The sequence below is a fragment of the Curcuma longa genome, unplaced genomic scaffold (genome assembly GCF_044706935.1).
Source record: "Curcuma longa cultivar G26 ecotype Majalengka, Jawa Barat unplaced genomic scaffold, ITB_CL_G26_1.1 contig_25876, whole genome shotgun sequence".
Taxonomy (NCBI): Eukaryota; Viridiplantae; Streptophyta; class Magnoliopsida; order Zingiberales; family Zingiberaceae; genus Curcuma; species Curcuma longa.
The window spans coordinates 1-6,603 of NW_027432907.1; the positions used below are offsets into that span (position 1 = coordinate 1).

Sequence of the window (6,603 nt, forward strand, 5' to 3'; positions counted from 1 at the left end):
CCAACCTCAAATGAACCAATCCACAATGAACTCACTCTCAAATTGAACCAACACAACCTCAATTGAACCATCCTTGTGGGTCCGCTTGCTTAAATTGAACTATGTTGTGAATCGTTGATTACTTGAAGAGGTGAACCATCGATGGCTTGGAGGTGAACTACTCCGCCTCCACCCTAGCTAAAACCACCCTTCTTCAACTTATAGCATCAATTCAATTGGATTTGATTCAATTAATTCTAGTCCATGCCAAACAAGACCACATTCACATTGCATATATACCTTAAATATAATAAATTTAAAATAAATCTTTACTCATGATATAAAATAAAGAATTATAAGGATTAAAACATCAAATCAAACAGGAAAGAAAATAAGATGTAAAAATATTAATTATGGACGCTCTATCATTCAAAATGAAATTTAATTAAAGAAATAGGGTACAATTTTATTAAATAATATAATATAATGATTTTTTAGTATATATATAATTTATTTTTTAATAATAATACATAATTTATTATATTAAATTTAAATCCATCTCAATTTAATTCCTTCCGCAAGTTTTAAAAGTGAAAATAAATAAATAATCTTGACGAAATCGAATAATATCTTCTGTCATCGTAATCAATTATAATTTTTTTAATTTATTTTTTTATAAATAATCAGGAAATCGATTGTGTGAGACTAGGTTAATTAGGCTGATAAATTCCACCTGTACTGAATATGGTAAAAAAATAAGAAAACTACAACAAAAGAAAATTTCTTCAACAGGTTTTATTTTTCCACTGATTTAATTATTATTTTTAAATTAAATTATAACACAAACCAGACTGCTTATCAACCCGAGGATCATGTTTCAAATCATGCGATTCGGATCGCAACGAGCTGGTACCGTCGATCTGTAACGCCGGTTAAGATTTGAGCACGCGCCGCGATGTCGGCGCGATATCCGAGACAATTCCGGCACCAACGCCGAGGAAATGGACTAGGAGGCGACAAGTGGGCGCGGCGGAAGCGCTTTGTTGTTGTTGTCCGGGGAAATCTCCCAGCTTTGACCTGCGAGGAATTCCAAGCCCACTGTTGCTTTCGTGAGGAATTGTAACCCTAGATCGCTGATTCAGGTTCCTTATGCTCGCTGTTTCTGTCTCTTTTCTTAGTTGTCTTTGTGTTCCTTTCTGAAATCGCTTCTTTTTTTTCAAGGTTCTCCGGAACCTTTTCCCTGAATCTTCACCGGAAATCCATTTATGGAGGTTGGTTCAGTGTTTCCTGTGCATTGGCACTGTAGATTTGTAGAGTTTGTTTTGTTTTGCCTTTTGCATCTAGTTTCCTTTCCGTGGTTCATTAGGGTTTGTTTAGTATGAGTTGTAAGTTGTTCGTAGAGTTTCTCCGCCTGCTACTTTCAAGATCGTTCCTTTCCCTTGATAAAGAATGAATTTTGACTTTGATTTCATTGTTTCCTTGCTTTGCAGTGGCGCTTATCCGATTCCTCGACATTTTGCTTTCCCTTTGAAATTTGTTCTTGCTACAGGATTTCAGCGCGGTGGGATGGTTTGGCCTTCGACGAATGAAAATAAGTTTCACTGAGCATTGAGGTACAGCGGAAATGGAAAGTCGATCATACCATGATCCACATTCGATGAAAGAATCGGCCGTGCTGGATGTGAAACCCTTCGAAGTTTGGGCTCCCATGTTTCCTGCACCACTTGGGCAGAAGGCACATTCTGCCCTCCTAATGCCCCTCCCTTTGTCTGTGTTACCCCGCTTGGCTCTTTCGCAACTGATTCTGCTTATCCTCCAGGTTTTTGCCCTTTTTCTCCTCCATAGGTTCTCCTCAGGATCTTAACCAGATCCCCGTAGAGCATTCCAGTTATGTCGATGGAGAACGGGTTCCCTCGTGCATCAGGAGGTACAACTCCTCCAACCTTTAACAAGGAAGCAGTGATCATCGACTCATCTGGCAAAGCAGCCAGTCGGTCCTCAAATTATCGCACTTTTCCAGCTGATAGTTGAGCGAGCGAGGGTAGTAAGAGAAAGAAAAATAAATCTCGACGGTCTCTTGCTGATTCAACGTTGCTACCTTCATCACACGATTCCAGGGAGTCTGTGGAAGTTGTCCTTTCAACATTTGATGCACTTCGCAGGAGGCTCATGCAAATAGACGAGGCAAAAAGACTGCGTCCAGACTTGAAAGCTGGGTCCATAATGATGTCTAATGATCTCAGGGCCAACAAGGAAAAGCGGATAGGACCGGTGCCTGGTGTGGATGTTGGAGATATTTTTACTTCAGGATTGAAATGTGTTTGGTTGGATTGCATAGTCAAAGCATTTCTGGAATTGATTATAAAACAATCAGTTTTGTGGATCAAGAAGATCTTGTGGCTGTTGGAATTGTTTTGCTGGTGTTTATGGAAATGAGGAGGATAGCGAGGATACTCTGATTTACACTGGCCAGGGAAGCTCCAACAACGATGACCAGAAGCTCAAAGGGTGATCTTTGTTTTAGAAAAAAGTTTGCACAGGGCTAACGATATTAGGGTCATCCGCAGTGCAAAAGATCCTAGCATTAACAATGGAAAAATTTACGTATATGATGGGGTGTACAAGATCCATGAGTCATGGGTGGAAAAGGGAAAGACAGGTTTTAATACTTTCAAGTACAAATTTCTTCGACAACCAGGGCAGCCTGATGGGATTGCAGTGTGGAAAAGAATTGAGAAGTGGAAGGAAAATCCATCATCACGAGGAAATATGGTTCTATCTCATGACTTATCTTCTGGTATAGAAAATAAACCTGTTTGCCTTGTCAATGAAGTAGATTATGAGAAAGGACCTAGCTATTTCACCTATTCCACTACTGTTGGTTATCCAAGATCTATTTCCTCAGTAAAACCTTTGCAATCTTGCTTGTGCACTAGTGCTTGCTTGCCTGGTGATGCTAATTGCTCTTGTCTACGCCAAAATGGTGGTTTCCTACCTTACAGTTCTAATGGGATCCTTGTCAGCCGTAAACCTCTTGTTTATGAATGTCCTCCTTCCTGCCAGTGTTCTATAAATTGTCGCAACCGAGTTACGCAGGTTGGTCTTCATCTCCACTTTGAGGTATTTAAGACACGGGACTGTGGGTGGGGTCTCCGTTGTTGGGATGCTATTCGTGCTGGGACTTTCATCTGTGAGTACACAGGGGAGATCATTGATGGCATTCGGTCCATTAACTTTGATGAAGAAACTGACTATGTTTTCCAACCAATGTATTCCGACCCAGATTTTAAATGGAATTATGTGCCTGAATTATTGGAAGAGACTAGCAGTGTTGACTTGAGTGAAACTCCAAAACTATTATCTTTTGTCATTAATTCTAAGAATAAGGGCAACATTGCTCGTTTTATGAACCACAGTTGCTCTCCTAATGTCTTTTGGCAGCCAGTTCTACATGACCATGGTGACGATCGATATCCACACATCATGTTCTTTGCCATTAAGCACATTCCTCCTATGACAGAGTTAACTTTTGATTATGGTCGGCGTCCAGCTGAAATGGGAAACCATATGAATCCACAAAGAGAGAAAAAATGTTTATGTGGCTCAGTTAAGTGCAGAGGATTTTTTATCTGAACCTGTCAAATGAGGTTAGGATTTGCCATCACTTTGATTGTTTCATTAGCATAATCCAGGGTTCCATTAAACGTGCTAGATTTTTAAGGCCATGTAATTTACCTCAACTTTAAATTTTCAATCTTCTGCAGTACTATATTTGCCCTTTTCCTCTCATATGCTATGGTGATCCTTCGCCTTCATAAGATCATTATGATGTCTAATGGTTCATATTATCTGTAGTACTATATTTGCCCTTTTGCTCTCATATGCGATGTGATCCTTCCCCTTCATACGATCATTATGATGTCAAATGGTTCATATCATCTGTACCATTCAAACCATTGACAGTAGTACCATGAAATATATGGTTAAGCAATATTTTTCTATGATTTTTTTTATCACAAGCAATTGCAATTTGCTTTACTTTGTAATAACTTGCTATATATGTTTTCTGCATCTGATGCATTTCATTTTAGTTAAAGTATGGCTTTTAGAACAACTTTATCTCAAGTTTATGGAATGTTCATCCACCGAAGTATTCTTTTTTATTCCTTGTATCGCAAAGGACTGAATTTCCTACTGCTTAACTCATAATTTGATTTTGTTAAAACCATTTCCATTTGACCTCAACAAGCCACCATTTGTTGAAAATTCAGTTTGTCAATTTTAAGAAAATGAATAGGAGACTCAAAATTTTGTTAAGTATCATTGATAGATCATTTGTGCCAGAATGGATATATATGTTATAGGTTTTAGTTTATTTAGGAATGGAATAAATTCAGTTATTTTCTTGTATGGCAAATCTTATAAATTGCTCAAAAGTTCATTCTATTTCAAGATTAATTTGCTACTTCTGTTAAAGGCTATTTACCTTTACCGTCATCGTATTTATGCCGCAATGGTAAGTCCAAGCAATGCTTCTAAAATTTGAAAGGTCCTTTCTGCTTCTATTATTTTTACACTTAATGGGATGCTTCTGCATACAAAGACAAGTAATACATTTTCTCATATCTAGCAAGACCTGTTCTATTCTGACTCGATCAAAGACATTTTGCTCTGCTTGATAAGGTAAATGGAGCGGGAATAGGATTACAAAACAACTCGCAAACGAGGGATGGGACGGATATGAGATTGAATTATTTTTGCCCCTGTCGATCTTAATATGAAGATTGTATTATATTGTATTGTCTCATTTCGAATTCATCCCGCATGAGAAGTGGAGTGGAACAAGGTGAAAAAGAACCCGTTCCGAATCTATCCATCCATCCCTCTGCTCTATTGTGAATCCAGGAGCTGTTTATGAACTCTTGGAAATGTAATAAGATAAAATTCATGTGATAATGCCAGCTTCCTGTTTTCCTTCATTACTTAAAAGTTGCTATTTCATGTTCAATATCTTTCATTTTTACTTGATGCATCGAATACTTATTGCGTCTGAGATCCGAATACTTAAGAAATCTGTTTTGCAAGTTTGGCTCTAAAGTTTCTTCATCCTCTGTGATTGTATTTATTTATTTATTCATGCATGCATGAGATGTTAGTAATCATTAAAAAGTGTTTTTTTTTTGATAATTCAGGTGTCTAAGTTTTGCTCGACTAATCTTGAAAATGGGCAATCTTCTCCATTGGTTCAAGTACCAGGTAAATTCAGAACACAGTTAAGAAGAAAGACTTGTATATTGAGAATACATAAGGCTGCCTCTCACAGGAAAGGTTGTAAGCTGTGTTTGGAGCTAGATAGAACATCATGTAGCTCGTGTGACCGACCGACCGATGCTAAGAAAAGTATATTCATTTGCCGAGTAAGTTGACAATTGTTGTTTGCGATCCTCAGAATCTGGTTGTTCCCCTTCTGATGGTAACATTGAGCCTCACTCACGGTCGGGATGCGGGCAAAAGAGAAGGAAATCACCTGTCTCTTTCGCAACCATATGCATTCCTTATGGCAATGCAAAACTCTCCCCTGGGGCAACGGTAGTACCCACTTGTGGTTCGATCCTCAGCTACGGCGTATTTGTAAGAATTTTTTTTCAAATGAGAAACACAATCAAAGGATGCTGGGCATCTGGACCAGCCGTAACGTTTTTCGATTTATCCTGGTGGTCGGTGAGAAATTTTCGTGGGATTAGGCCGGCCATTCTGGATTGAGTCCATGAGATTGACTGAGATTTATCATTTTTTATGGCAATGCAAAACTCTGGAGAGAATAAGACAGCCAAAGTATATCCAAAGAATCCATATCGATGAATCAACGCTGGGCTATTATTAATTAAGGAGATAATTGGGTTAAGAGATTGAAGAGAGTTAAGGGTTTAATTAACGCCAAGGCACTCGACGAATTGGGGATGCAGCAAGAATAAGTGACCCAAGTAGGCATTTGGGCCTTTGACTACGGCCCATAGTCTGTTACTTTGGGCTATTAAATCCCAAGCTCAACTCAGTCTATGGGCTTGAGCAAACACTATGTTTACTGAAAAACAAATCCACAAATGGATTGGTAGGTCCTTTCAAGCGGATCCACAAATTGATATCGCTAGTAACCACTAATGGATAAATGCCTTACCTTAGTAAAACTTTAACACTCTATTTGGATGGGGTGAGGGAAAGTTCATTAAGGGAAGGGGAATGAGAAGTATTTATGTTTTCGTTGTTTCAAAAGGGAAGGTTCATTAATGTAATATGTGGTACCTTGTTTGGGAGGAATGGAAAGGGAATGAAGATTAAATATATAAAATTACAAAAATATCCTTGTTAAAATAAATCTATAATAATTTAAAAATAACTATTCCAAAAAATTAATTTGGGGTAACAAATTGACACTCCCAAACAAACAAGGTTAACTTAATATTTCAAGAAATTATCTTAAATTTGGAATACCCAGATATTTGGTATAACGTAATTTGAAAATAACTATTCACTCTCAAACAAACAAGGTAATGTAATATTTCAAAAAAATATTACGTAATATTCAAGAAAATATTACGTAATATTTCTAAGAAAAATATCTTT

The 6,603-nt window shown here is 37.6% G+C and overlaps 1 pseudogene; it reads left to right on the forward strand.

Annotated features, from left to right (window-relative positions):
• The first annotated feature begins 1,023 nt into the window (after nucleotides 1-1,023).
• LOC141818748 (histone-lysine N-methyltransferase, H3 lysine-9 specific SUVH1-like) lies at nucleotides 1,024-5,005 on the forward strand (annotated as a pseudogene).
• The last annotated feature ends 1,598 nt before the right edge of the window (nucleotides 5,006-6,603 follow it).